Genomic DNA, 14,341 nt, shown 5'->3' with positions numbered 1-14,341 from the left:
TGAATATGCCCCAGTGTTTTCTAATAATACATCACCATTGTGAACTGAGCAAGCGGGCACTATGTTAATTACATTATCTGCTGATCGTGTCTAGATATCAAGACTCACTTTGTGGAGCGAAGTGTGAATTCAGTTGAGGCTAGAACTGTCACACAAAAACACACACACGGCCTCAAAAAAAAGGAACCACTGAATAATGCTTTTCTGCTTTACCCCACAAGACGTGGTTTCGGCAGCGATCCGGTCATACATAGGAAACTGTCACATCTTTATAGGATTTTGCCTGATCGTCACTGAAAGGCTTGGGAAACTTGATAAATGCCATATTTAGAGAAGAGGTTGCGGGACATAAGATGGTGGCTGGTAGTTCGTCAAAAATAACTCTTTTGGTTGAGAAAGAACCTATTGAAATAGAAAGGTAAATAAAAACGTATTGAGACACTGGGAGAGACATTCTTCAACTTTTGAAACATTAATTCATCACCAGAGGTGGATTTTCTCCTTTGAGGCCTTCTGCATGTGCTCGCTGTTCACAATCATCTATTTTAGAAGACAGATATTGTAGATATTGCCCATCGAAATACAGAACTCAGAGTGAGTTGATGTACCAGCTAATACCCAGAGAGCCAATTCTACATGTTCACAAGAAGGATATTTGAAGTTTCCTAAGAAGTGGGATATAAGTTGTGTGTTTTGTGTGTGTGTGTGTGGGGGTGGGGGGGGGGGGGTCCTCCTATGAACTTCATTTAAGGGATGAGAGAATGAGCAGTTGCGGTCCCTGGATTGCCCCCTGGCTTAGGAGTTTGCAAAGGCAGAGCTGGGTCCGGACGACAAACACACGAGCCCTGTTTAGTTTCCGGGGAATCACACTGGAACCTTGGCGTATAGCTTTTACAATATCCAGCAGTGCAGAGCACGCTCTACGAGAAAAGAAATGTTTCTATCCTGAAACTCGGCAGTGGAACCATTCCACAGCTTTTGGCGCTCTGTCATAAGCCCAGATTTCCTAGGGTTTAATAATTCATCTAATCAGTTTAAATGTTATAAATTAAACAACATTCAAAAGCCTGTTTCAAAAATAGCATCTTAAGGAGTTGCTTGCCTTAAAAGTGAATATGTCTTCATTGAGGTGAAGTTTTGGAAGGCACAATTCTTCACAACTATATCTCTAAGGACAGCATAAATACAGGGGCCAGAGTCATCATTATTTCACCCAACACAATGCAGCAAGAAACAGCCTGAAAGGGAGACGGCAGGAAAACACCATATCTATCAAGATATGGCACATTCTTGCTCTCTGAGGTGCGCTGGTGCACAAACTGCTGCCTAGTGCCAATGTAGGCACCTGTATGTCACGGTGCACGGGGTCCTTTGTTACAGGCAGGATTGGTTTTGTGCAGGAAGGGGCATCTTCCTGCACCTGCACAAAAACAATCCACGGAGGTCTTTTCCTCTTAAGGAAAAAAGGCAGCGAAATAAAGATATTTCTCCTCTATACGCCTCCCCTGGGGTGGCGTAGCATTCTGATACATTCTCAGGTCTACTGGGAAATCGGGGAATACTTCAGATCCATTTATGGATGCCTGGAAACACACACGCTTCAAACATGGAACCCCTCCCTGGGGCAGAGTAACACAAGACGGCGGTTGTGCTGCCTTGCATTACTCTACATGTATCAACCCATGCAGTGCCAAGCAAGGTGGCCTTATCTGGCTTGGTAAATGTCATTATAGGTTTTGCGTCACCCTTCGACCCCTTGGGTGGTGCTCAGGTGATGCAAAACCCTTGATAAATATGCCACAGAGTGCCCTGTCTGGGCATGACCAGCAGGACCTGCATTTACCTGAACACTCTGCTACATTCTTTGTCTGGAGTAATGCTCCAACACAGTCCAGGACTATAAATATTACAGCTATAAGTCTATGGAAAGTGTAGTTGTGTTACCTCTTTTCAGGTTTCAAGATATGCTCTCCATTTCACTTCATATATCTGCTCCCTGCTTACACAGGAATAGAGATTGTCCATCATGTAGCCATTTGATGATGGTCTGCGATTTGATAGAAAATAGTGTTGTCTGGCCCGTACTGGGAGAAGCTCCTCTTAGGGACCATTTCAGAAAAAAGGTAATGCAGATCTGTGACCTTTTCCTTGCTTTAAAAGTGAGCTCTGCCTGTCACAATTTGGCTAATCTGTGGACCTTGAAAGCAGACAAAAAAAAACACAAAAAGTCCAAGAATCAAATCTCTGCTCCCCCCACTTGACCTACAATTTGTGGATCCTAGGCATAGCACTGTATGTTATTGCAGCATGTGTTAACATAACTGGACAAAAATGTAAGGGGCAATTTTAAGAGCTCCTTGTGCCATGTATCACCACATTAGCATCATTTGTTGACGATGATGTGGCCCAATGAGGCCAAAATTGCAGCGCCAGATTTACAAAGTTACATTACACCACTTTGTAAGCCCTTGCTCCACATTATTCGTGCGCCAGGCATAATGTATGCAAGAGGGGCGATCCTCCATTAGGGGTGCAAAAAATGGCGTAAAGAAATCTAAAAGGTTTTTTTGCACCATTTTTTCAGCATTTTGTAATGCCTGCTCAGAGCAGGCATTAAAAGGGGTGTTAGAGCTGACAGCCTTAGGGTGGTCACCTCTAACTTTTGGCCAGCCTCCCTCCATGTTTTAGATACTGTTTTTGATGGTTTTAAGACTCTGCGCACTTTACCACTGCTAACCAGTGCTAAAGTGCATATGCTCTCTCCCTTTAAACATGGTCCTTCATAGGCACCGTCTGCTGGGACATGTGAGGAGAAGGCGGAATCCTCCGCTGTACCGACCGTTGGTGGACCTGTCGACAATGGAGGAAAGAAATTTGATAATCACCTACAGGTTTGACCGTGCCACAATCCAGGAACTGTGTACACAGTTGGAACCTGACCTGATGTCAGCAATCCGCCATCCCACAGGAATCCCCCCTCAAGTGCAGGTGCTATCAGTGCTCCATTTCCTTGCTAGTGGGTCTTTTCAAACAACTGTGGCCATGGCATCAGGGATGTCCCAGCCTATGTTTTCCAACGTATTGTCCAGAGTGTTGTCTACCCTGCTGAAACACATGCGGAGCTACATCATTTTCCCTCAGGTGGAGGATTTGCCTACAGTGAAAGGTGACTTCTATGCGTTTGGACATATCCCCAACATCATAGGTGCCATTGATGGGACCCATGTGGCTTTGCCCCCCCCCCCCCCCCCACAGGAGTGAACAGGTGTACAGGAACCGGAAGAGTTATCATTCCATGAATGTACAGATGGTATGTTTGGCAGACCAGTACATCTCCCATGTGAATGCCATGTTCCCTGGCTCAGTGCATGACGCCTACATCATGCGGAATAGCAGCATCCCTTGTGTGATGGGTCAACTCCAGAGGCACCGTGTGTGGCTATTAGGTGACTCTGGTTATCCCAACCTGTCATGGCTACTGACCCCGGTGAGGAATCCCAGGACAAGGGCAGAGGAACGCTACAATGATGCCCATGGGCGAACTAGGAGGGTGATCGAGCGGACCTTCGGCCTCCTGGAGGCCAGGTTCAGGTGCCTCCATATGACAGGTGTATCTTTATTCTACTCACCAAAGAAGGTGTGCCAGATCATCGTGGCCTGCTGTATGCTTCATAACTTGGATTTGCGACGACAGGTGCCTTTTCTGCAGGAGGATGGTCCAGATGGCGGGTTTGTTCCAGCTGTGGAGCCTGTGGACAGTGATGAGGAGGAAGCAGAGAAAGAAGACATGCAGAACAGGGACTCAGTCATCCAGCAATATTTCCAGTGAAACACAGATGAGAATACATTCCTGCCTACTACATGTACTTTTAAACTTCTACCTCTATCCTGTCTGTCGATTTCACCCAGTGTATGGTCACTGAGTTGTCACTTTCCCTTACAGTTTCACAGGTGTGGGTCCCAACGTGTGTCATCTGCTTAGATTCCTCAGGGACTAGAGCTGTGTGACATAGGTATGTTAACATTACAATTTCCAGAACATTTTGTCACTGTAATTGCAAATACACTATTTCGAAATCACAGACAGACTCCTGATCTTTTGGTGCTTTAGGTGTGTTTATTTAAATACAAAATATTGGAGGGGGAAGTTAAATGGTGAGGGGTGATGGCGGAGGAATGTCCATGGCAGAGTCCAGTCTATTAGTCTCACAGGTGCATTGCCCATATGGGCATAGGAAGTGGAGCTGGGGCAGTTTCAATATGGACAGGGTGACAAAGTGGGACAGTGGGATGACAATCAGGGTGGTCTCATTTCTTGGCGGGGGTCTTGGCATCGTTCTCTGTCTTGTTCCTGGATCTCAGGGACCGTTTGCGGGTTGGTTCTCCCTCTGCAGGGGGTGGGGTGCTGGTGTGGTGGTCCTGTGGCGGGGCGTCATGACCACTAGCGCCGGCGGAGGTGGTGGGCAGTTCATCGTCCATGCTAGTGTCAGGGGCCCCTTGTAGTGCCACAGTGTCCCTCCTGGTGTTGAGTACTTCCTTCAGCACCCCTACGATGGTGCCCAGGGCGGAGCTGATGGTTCTGAGTTCCTCCCTGAACCCCAAATACTGTACCTCCTGCATGCGCTGGGTCTCCTGAAACTTGGCCAGTACCGTTGCCATCGTCTCCTGGGAGTGGTGGTATGCTCCCATGATGGAGGTGAGGGCCTCGTGGAGAGTGGGTTCCCTTGGCCTGTCCGCCCCCTGTCGCAGAGCAGCCCTCCCAGTTCCCCTGTGTTCCTGTGCCTCCGTCCCCTGGACCGTGTGCCCACTGCCACTGCCCCCAGGTCCCTGTTGTTGTTGGGATGGTGGGTTATCCTGGGTTCCCTGTAGTGGTGGACACACAGCTGATTGACGTGTCCTGGGGACGGAGGTATGGGCCCACTGGGTGGGTGCTGTGCTGGTGTTTCCAGAGGGGGGAAGGTCTGTGGTGGCATGTGCCTGTGTGAGGGGAACCGACTGTCCCGAGGCCCACGATGGTCAGGGCTGATCATCTAGATCCAGGTGGACAGAGGTGCTGTCATCACTGTGGGCCTCTTCTGTGGGTGGAGTGGAGATGTCTGGACCCTCCTGTCTGGTGACGTTGGGTAGTGGTCCTGCAGGGGTGGAAAGGCATGATTATTGCATCTGTGTGTGGCATGGTGTGCAATGGGTGGGTGAGCGTGTACCCCAGTGCTGGCATTCCTGTGTGGGGGCTTGTGTGATGATGGTTTAGGGGGGTGTATGGGTATGTGCAGTGGGCATGCTTTAGTGATGGGTGTCCATGCATTGGTGTTGCATGCAGGGCTTGGTGTTGGGATGGGTGGTTTGTGATATTGGTACATTTGTGAGGAGTTGGAGTGATAGGGGTGGGGGCGAGTGTGGGGGCATGTGATAGCATGCAGGTAGGGTGGGGGATATGGTAGTTAAAGGTTTGACTTACCAGAGTCCATTCCTCCACCGACTCCTGCGAGGCCCTCAGGATGCAGAATCGCCAAGACCTGCTCCTCCCATGTTGTTAGTTGTGGGGGAGGAGGTGAGGGTCCGCCGCCAGTCCGCTGAACCGCCTGGTGGTGTCTTGAGACCACGGAAAGCACCTTCCCCCGTAGGTCGTTCCACCTCTTCCTGATGTCCTCCTGATTTCTTGGGTGTTGTCCCACTGCGTTGACCCTGTCGACTATTCTTCGCCATAGCTCCATCTTCCTTGCAATTGAGGTGTGCTGCACCTGTGCTCCAAATAGCTGTGGCTCTACCCGGACGATTTCCTCCACCATGACCCTGAGCTCCTCCTCCGAGAACCTGGGGTGTCTTTGCGTGCCATGGGGTGGTGTAGGTGATGTGTGGGGTGGTGTGTGTGGTGATAAGTGGGGTGATATGTAGTGGTGTGTGGTGTTTTGTACGTGGAAGTTGTGTGGATGATGGTGTTGTGTGCCTGTGGATGCTAGTTTGTTGATGGTGGTGTCTCTCTCTGGCCTCCTCTCTGTTATAGTGATCGTAGGAGTTTTGTTGGATTCTGAGAAGTGGGTCATAATAGCTGTGGCGGAATTCCGCGGCCGCGGCGGTGTGTTGGCGGTCTTCTGCACGGCGGTAAGTGGCTTTTACCGCCAATGTTGTAATGACCGCCTTTGTTTGCTTTTAAAAGACTTATGCCACTTTATATCACTTTTCAGTGATATTTCTAAATTTACTTATTGCATCTTTGATCGTTATGACCTGCATTTATCCAGATAAATATTATATATTTTTCTAAACACTTGTGGTGTATTTTTGTGGTGCTATATGGTGGTATTATATGATTTATTGCAAAAATACTTTACACATTGCCTTCTAAGTTAAGCCTGACTGCTCAGTGCCAAGCTACCAAAGGGTGGGCACAGGATAATTTGGATTGTGTGTGACTTACCCTGACTAGAGTGAGGGTCCTTGCTTGGACAGGGGGTAACCTGACTGCCAACCAAAGACCCCATTTAAAATAAGGGGGCACACCATTGGTTACAGTGGACCCCTATGTACTGTACTGGGTTAGCGGCAACATTTTGGCACTAACCCTGAACAGTACATCAATAGTGTCACAAATTCTGATGCTATTGCCACCTACCCTGCGCCATGGTGCGCAGTACTTTAAATATGGTGCACACATGGTGGCGGTAGGGGAGTGCTAAGGGTGCAAGGAAAGTGGCACTGCACTGGGTGCAGCACCACTTTTCTTAAATCTGCCCCTAACTGTTTAAGGAAACCGCTAAATGTCAACATTAAGCACCCAAATAAAATACATTCAGCGTCCATTGAATAATTGATGTCTTTCTCCTTCTGAAGCCAGTTCAAATGTGAAAGTAGAGCTCAGGAAACACAGCAATAATATGTAATCTAGGATGTCAGCACCAAGCAAGTTTAAAATCGAATATTTCAGCTTCTTGTAGCGTGGGCAGGGACGTGACTGCTCTTCTGTGAACTGTGCCCTGAAAGTAAAAGCATGAAAAAATACTGGCATTTGCTGTTCAATATTTCAGAGAAAGGTTTTCACTAGTGGAATCTGCTTGAATTGCTGCTATTTAATAACAAGGGAGGACATTCATTTGTAAGCAGCACAATAGTTAGTGGATCAGTGGTGACTCTGTGTCCTTGGAACCCCCCTCTGCCGTCACACAGGAATGACTTCCACTAAGGTTTACCTGCCCACCTTGCCTCACTTTCAGGAACAGCTGGTGCCAGAATGTATAAACTTTGATCCCCATTTTCATACTTTGTGAAAACATTGCAAAATGTCCACTGTATTTCGCAGGGAATTAACACGGAATACAGGACAACCTAATTATGTTAAGCTATGTTACAAGTATTTGTAAGGGCTTGCTATCACCTGTGAGGGTAACCTGGCATTATGCAGGTGCTGGAGCCTAGTCTGCCTGGAGAGGGGTTGGAGTTACTCGAAGAGCAAAGTCTTCAGCCTCATGCAAAACTCAAAAAGTGAGAAGGAGTCTCTCATGTGAGCAAGTAGGTTGTTCCAGGCTTTAGGAGCAATGCATGAGAAGGCCCAACTTCCAGAGCTGTTTCTGTGTATGAGTGAGATGAGTGCGAGTAGGAGTCCGATGGAGTGGGGTGTCAGTGTTAGAATGTGATGCAACTTTTCAGGTAAGTGGGGCAAAGCTTGTGTAGTGCCTTGAATGTATGTAGAAAGACTTTAAAATGAGCACATCTGTGTACAGAAAGCTAGTTGAGCTCCCTGAGGTGTGGTGTGATGTGGGTTCTATGTGGGTTCTATGTGGGAGGTTGAGAATCAGTCTTACTGCTGAGTTCTGGGTGGTTTGCAGCCTTCTGGTTAGTCTGGAAATTCCAGCGCAGAGGCCGTTTTCGAAGTCCAGTTTGCTGGTGATGAGGGATTGGGTGAGTCTTCCTGGTGTGAACTGGGAACATCTTCAGGGTGTGGAAGCACAATGCTGTGACAGTGTTGACTTGGGTCTTCATGTCCAGTTTGTGGTCTATGATGTTCCCGAGGTTCCTGGCGTCAGTGCTACGTGAGGGTGTGGATTCCACTTTGGCTGGCCACCAGTTGGAGTTCCAAGGTGAGGTTCTCTTGCTGAAGATCACTACTTCTGTCTTGTTGATATCAAGCTTCAGGCAGTTGAACTTCATCCATTCAACGACTTTTGTCAAGCAGGTGGTGAACTTTTTTCTTGTGTAGTGCAGGGAGAGTACCAGTTGCATGTCATCAGTGTAGGAGAAGATATTGTGTGTGAATTATGTTGACCAGCAACACCAGGTATGCGTTGAAGAGTGTGGGGCTGAGTAAAGAGCCTTGCAGTAAAGTAAAGTTAACAACTATGCTGAGATGGATTCATGATGTAACCATTAGTACATGCAGCTGAGTGGAAATCCTGCAGTTCTAGGGGTATGGTCACGTGAAGGGTTACAATTGCAGCCTATCAGGAGCCTAACATTCTTCTCTATTGGCATAAATATATTTGAAAACTGAGAGCGAGGGTGATTTAGAGTTTGGCAGATCGGTGTAGTCTATGACTTCCGCTCCTATGGAGGAAGTTTGCCCACCACACTTTAGAAAGCTCTGCCAAGCAGGATTTGGTCTCTGGACCTTTATGAGAGCCGCCACCAGCACAATATGCACTGTAGCTTTGTTGAGCAGGTGCAGTGTTCGATAGGCAAACTCTGAATGCGATAAATGAGAGAATTAATGTACATCAAGGAGGACATCAAACTGCATTACAGTCACTGATGACTAGTCTTTGAAGGCTGGGCCTGTCCATGGGGAGGCTCCTTTTGGCAATGGAAGCTGGAAATGATCGTTTCAGAGTGCATTGGGAACTAGAGGCTGCAGATGGGTAAATTGCAATGGACATTGGAGATTTTGGCTGCACCTAAGTTTGCTTCATACTTTTCAACAGAATCAAGGCTTTTCTCTTTACAACATTTATTTTTATAGAGGCATCATGCCGTAAAGCAGTCTAGGTAGCATTTAGGGTCATAATGAGTGAATAATAACATTATATATACTGTATTAAAAGATTTGTTTTACATCACCACATGTTTCTCCTTATTATATTAAAAAAAAAACAATTAAGAATTATCATATAGAAGCTGTATTAAACTTTTCATATGATGTCTATCTATCTATCTGTTTTACGTTTTCATTTCTTTACTAATTCTAAATCAATTTTTTACATTAAAATTATCATAAAACTAGAGTAATGTATAATTTGTTTTGATTGTTGGAATTATTTGGACCTTGGAGAGCAGTATTTTAAAAGCATACATTTATAAATGTCATTTGAGTAGTATGTTGATTATGAAATATTCTAATTGTTAATTCTTTGTTTTTATATTCAATTATCTATAAATTATTTTAGTAAAATTAATTGGACCATAGTGTTTGGAGTAATATTAATTCATATTGCCTATTATTATGTTAAATATTTACATTTCATATTTGATATTTTTTAATTATATATCATATTTTTGGGTGTGGGGTTTATTGTTGTATGGGTAGTTGTTTCTTAAATATATGTTCATTTTTGTTCATTGACTTTTCACGTTTTGATAATATTAAATGTTATTTTTTTTGTTTTCTAACTAATTATTAGTTTATTTGTACATTTGTCTTCTTTATTTTGGCTTGAGAGGTTTACTGAATGGTTAGTGTTTTTTAAATGTTTGCTCATTAATTATCTAAAAATAAAATTTTGTTTTTTTTGTATGATCTACGTAATTAAAAATATATATTATAATGATTTGTATTAATCTTGCATTAGAAATATACATTTCAGGGACTTCTTAATATTTTGTATGTAATATGTAAATATGTTTTCTAATTATTTGAATGATTTTTATCTATAAAAATATTTTAAAATTTCACATAAATAATTCAACCATTTAGTAAAATTATAGAATACTTACTTGAAATGTAGGTTGGTTTAGTAATGTACTTTAAAGTATTTAACACACATTGCATTTGCTACTTTTATTTTTTTGATTTATTAATAGCTGATATTTATTGCCAATGGACATTAAGGCCCTGAATTAGATATTGATAGACAGCTTACTCTGTGACAACGGTGACGGATATCCCGTTCGCTAAAATCTAACCTTATCTGACGGAGTAACCCACTAGTCAACATCTAAATCATGCCCTAAGTTGTTAATAATTTTCCTCAATATTTATTGGCATGGAATTAAAACAGTAAATCTCCTCTTTCTCCCCTTCTCTAGTGTGTGCACACGCATAAATGTTTTTTGGACAGGACTTAGCAAAGTAAAAGCAAAGTAAAAATGCCCCCATTTATATGCTGAAGCCCCAATGCTTGTTTGGCTGGATTTGGAATATTAAATCTGACTCTGCTACCTCTTAGCAACCTCCCAGAATAAAATCCCTGAGTGCCAAGGGTATGTTCAGAAGTGGGTGCCTTGCTCGCTGCGCTACTGGATTCAATCTAGCCTGGCTGATGAGGGGTGAATCCCCAAAACTGGTCCCAGGATTCTTGTGTCCGGTCCAGGGAGGACCTGGCTTGGCAGTTCGGGCTGGACTGTTCCAATGGGGAGCACGGTCAAGACTGAGTTGCATATGGCTGGGTCCAAACTGGGGTGACGCTGTGAGCAAATAATGATGGATTAAACCCAGATCTGTGATTGGGGGTGAATGTTTGAAAATTTTCAAAACTCAATTCATCATTTTATTTTGTGGTGTTGCTATGTGCGCCCTCAGTGGCAACAGTATGCCCAGACCTGGGTCCCTTGCTCGCTACGCCACTGGATTGAATCTAGCCTGGCTGATGAGGGGTGAATCCCCAAAATTGGTCCCAGGATGCTTGTTTCCAGACAAAGGAAGACCTGGCTTGGCAGTTCGGGCTAGACTGTTCCCATGGGGAGCAGGGTTAAGACTTATTTGCATATAGATAGGTCAAAACTGGGGTGACGCAGTGAACAAAATAACAATGGATTAAACCCAGATCTGTGATTGGGGGTGAGTGTTTGAAAAGTTTCAGCACTCTGTCCTTCATTTTGTTTTGTGGTGTTGCTATATGCGCCATAAGTGGCTAGGTTATGCCCAGACGTGGGTCCCTTGCTCTCGGAGCCACTGGATTCAAGTTAGCCTGTCTGATGAGGGATGATACCCCAAAACAGGTCCCAGGATTCTTGTGTCGGTCCAGGGAGGACCTGGCTTGGCAGTTCGGGCTGGACTGTTCCAATGGGGAGCAGGGTCAAGACTGATTTGCATATGGCTGGGTCCAAACTGGGTTGACGCTGTGAGCAAATAGTGATGGATTCAACCCAGAGCTGTGATTGAAGGTGAGTGTTTGAAAAATTTAAAAACTCCTTCCATCATTTTATTTTGTGGTGTTGCTATGTGCACTCTCAGTGGCAAGGGTATGCCCAGACCTAGGTCCCTTGCTCGCTGAGCCACTGGATTTACGCTAGCCTGGCTGATGAGGGATGATACCCCGAAAATGGTCCCAGGATGCTTGTTTCCGGTCCAAGGAAGTCCTGGCTTGGCAGTTCGGCCTGGTCTGTTCCCATGGGGAGCAGGGTCAAGATTTATTTGCATATGGATGGGTCCAAACTGGGGTGACGCTGTGAGCAAAATAATGATGGATTAAACTCAGATCTGTGATTGGGGTGAGTGTTTGAAAAGTTTCAACACTCTGTCCTTCTTTTTATTTTGTGGTGTTGCTATGTGCGCCATAAGTGGCTAGAGTATGCCCAGACGTGGGTCCCTTGCTCTCTGGGCCACTGGATTCAAGTTAGCCTGGCTGATGAGGGATGATACCCCAAAACTGGTCCCAGGATTCTTGTGTCTGGTCCAGCGATGGACCTGGCTTGGCAGTTCAGGCTGGACGTCCAATGGGGAGCAGGGTCAAGACTGATTTGCATGTGGCCTGGTCCAAACATGGGTGACGCTGTGAGCAAATAATGATGGATTAAACCCAGAGCTGTGATTGGGGGTGAGTGTTTGAAAAATTTAAAAACTCCATCCATCATTTTATTTTGTGGTGTTGCTATGTGCGCCCTCAGTGGCAAGGGTATGCCCAGACCTAGGTCCCTTGCTTGCTGAGCCACTGGGTTTACGCTAGCCTGGCTGATGAGGGATGATACCCCGAAACTGGTCTCAGGATGCTTGTTTCCGGTCCAAGGAAAACCTGGCTTGGCAGTTCGGGCTGGTCTGTTCCCATGGGGAGCAGGGTCAAGACTGATTTGCATATGGATGGGTCCAAAATGGGGTGCCGTAGTGAGCAAAATAATGATGGATTAAACCCAGATCTGTGATTGGTGTGAGTGTTTGAAAAGTTTCAACACTCTGTCCTTCATTTTATTTTGTGGTGTTGCTGTGTGCCCCATAAGTGGCTAGAGTATGCCCAGACGTGGGTCCCTTGCTCTCAGAGCCACTGGATTCAAGTTAGCCTGTCTGATAAGGGAGGATACCAGAAAAAAGGCTCCAGGATTCTTGTGTCCAGTCCAGGGAGGACCTGGCTTGGCAGTTCGGGCTGGACTGTTCCAATGGGGAGCAGGGTCAAGACTGATTTGCATATGGCTGGGTCCAAATAGGGGTGACGCTGTGAGCAAATGATGATGGATTAAACCCAGATCTGTGATTGGGGGTGAGTATTTGAAAAGTTTCAACACTCTGTCCTTCATTTTATTTTGTGGTGTTGCTATGTGTGCTCTAAGTGGCTAGGGTATGCCCAGACGTGGGTCCTTGTCTCACTATGCCACTGGATTCAAGCTAGCCTAGCTGATGAGAGGTGATACCCCGAAACTGGTCCCAGGATGCTTGTTTCTGGTCCAAGGGAGACCTAGCTTGGTAGTTCGGGCTGGACTGTTCCCATGGGGAGCAAAGTCAAGGCTGATTTACATATGGCTGGGTCCAAACTGGGGTGATTCAGTGAGCAAAATACGGATAGATTAAACCCAGATCTGTGATTAGGGGGTGAGTATTTGAAAAGTTTCAACACTCCCTCCATAATTTTATTTTGTGGCGTTGCTACCTCATATACGTGCACTTTCCACAATTTCTGTTAGGGTGGAGTTAGTAAAGTAAATCTGATCTCAATATATTCACTTTCTCCAGTGTTTGTTACACTGAATTTAGAATAGTAAACCTGATCCCCCCAAGCACACATACATACCTACTTTGTAAAATGTTTGTTAGGCTAATGTTAGAATTATAAATTGGATCCTTCCCACCCAAAAATAAATGTATCGACATTCCCCAATGTGTGATGTTGGGTATGTGCTTTCCCCATTGTTTGTCACCTGGATTTAGAATATTAAATTTAAAGCCCTCTGTCAGGATCCAGCAGAAGACAACTAGTGAATCACCCCATCTTGTCTGTGCAGTGAAAAACATAAAACTTATGAGACAACAATCAGCCACAACATTGCTTAGTTGGAGTGCAATTTGGCATGAGAGAAAGCTCAAGATGGCTGCCCCCCACAAGTTTTAAAGATCCCCGTGCTAGTTGTTTTCAACTGGACCATTAGAATCTTCGAAAGGCGTTAGGGTTTGAATGTTGTGCGCATTCCAACTCTATAGTGGCACACTTCACTGAGAAATTCTACGAGGCATCATCATTCATTAAGCGATCCGTACCGTGGTATTAGTTCAGATTGGATAGGTGCACTGTCTCAAGAACGTCATCTTTAGATGGGTTTTGGGTACTTTCCATCCATTTTCCAGATCAGTGTTCAGGGCTGGGTTTAGCACAACTAGTGTCTTTTTTCTGCTCAACAACCCAATGGTGAGTGTCTCACCGGCGCATTGTAGGAAAGTCCTCCTTTTTTTGCCTGATCACCCCCACACTTTTTGGATAGGTACTGGTGGTTACTGACTCTTGGCTGTGCCCTGGGTACTGCTTACCAGTCCCAGGGCCAGTGCTCTGTGTAAAATGGATATGCAAATTAGGCTAATTATAATTGGCTAAGTTAACCTACCTATAAGTCCCTAGTATATGGTAGGGCATGTAGGTTAAGGGACCACAGCATAGGTGGTGCACACCTAGGTGCACTGCTGAAGTGCCCAGTGTCATTTTAAAAGCAAGCCTGCCTTGCTGGCTGCTTTTAAATTAAAGTTATATGCAAATTCGACTTTGGAATTAAAAGTACTTCCAAAGTCTTAAACTACCTTATTTTTACATATAAGTCACCCCTAAGGTGTGCCCTATGTGCCCCTAGGGCTGGGTGCCATGTAACTATAAGCAGGGACTTTATAAAAATAGATTTATAAGCCCTGGTGAGGTAAAAACAGCCACAGTCGTTTTTCCCTCATTGAAGTAAATGGCCTTCATAGGCTAGAATGGGGAGACTTTATTTTAAATTTTAAAGT

The sequence above is a fragment of the Pleurodeles waltl genome, chromosome 10, assembly GCF_031143425.1.
Source record: "Pleurodeles waltl isolate 20211129_DDA chromosome 10, aPleWal1.hap1.20221129, whole genome shotgun sequence".
Lineage (NCBI taxonomy): Eukaryota > Metazoa > Chordata > Amphibia > Caudata > Salamandridae > Pleurodeles > Pleurodeles waltl.
The sequence above is the reverse complement of the archived record's forward strand: the minus strand, read 5'-3'. Positions refer to the sequence as shown.